We start from the raw sequence: 244 nt of genomic DNA, 5'->3' as shown, positions 1-244 counted from the left end.
CGCCCCGCCCCGCCGCACTCACGTTCCAGGTGAGCAGCGTGGTGGGCAGCAGCATGCAGGGCCCGATCAGGCGCGCCCCAGCCAGGACGAAGCCGTTCGCCGAGCAGCACTCGAGCAGCGGCCGCCCGCCCACCTCGCGCTGCAGCAGCGACACGAAGGTGCGGGCCAGGCGCTCGTCGTCCGTCGGGATCAGCCCGTGCGCGCGGCAGGGCGCCCTACGGGTACGGGCGGTCACGGGGGGCGG

General features: G+C 76.2%; 1 protein-coding gene across 1 annotated transcript in view; it reads right to left on the bottom strand.

Moving 5' to 3' along the window:
* Positions 1–106, bottom strand: part of NDUFAF3 (NADH:ubiquinone oxidoreductase complex assembly factor 3) — a 10,411-nt gene extending 10,305 nt beyond the window's left edge. The window contains exon 1 of the mRNA XM_019504876.1: positions 23–106. The gene's annotated coding sequence lies outside the window, so the exon portion shown is untranslated. The remainder of the gene's footprint in view (positions 1–22) is intronic.
* Between the last annotated feature and the right edge of the window lie 138 nt (positions 107–244).

The sequence above is a fragment of the Gavialis gangeticus genome, unplaced genomic scaffold, assembly GCF_001723915.1.
Source record: "Gavialis gangeticus isolate Ggan-Ray unplaced genomic scaffold, GavGan_comp1, whole genome shotgun sequence".
In the NCBI taxonomy this organism is placed as follows: Eukaryota; Metazoa; Chordata; order Crocodylia; family Gavialidae; genus Gavialis; species Gavialis gangeticus.
The sequence above is the reverse complement of the archived record's forward strand: the minus strand, read 5'-3'. Positions and strand labels throughout refer to the sequence as shown.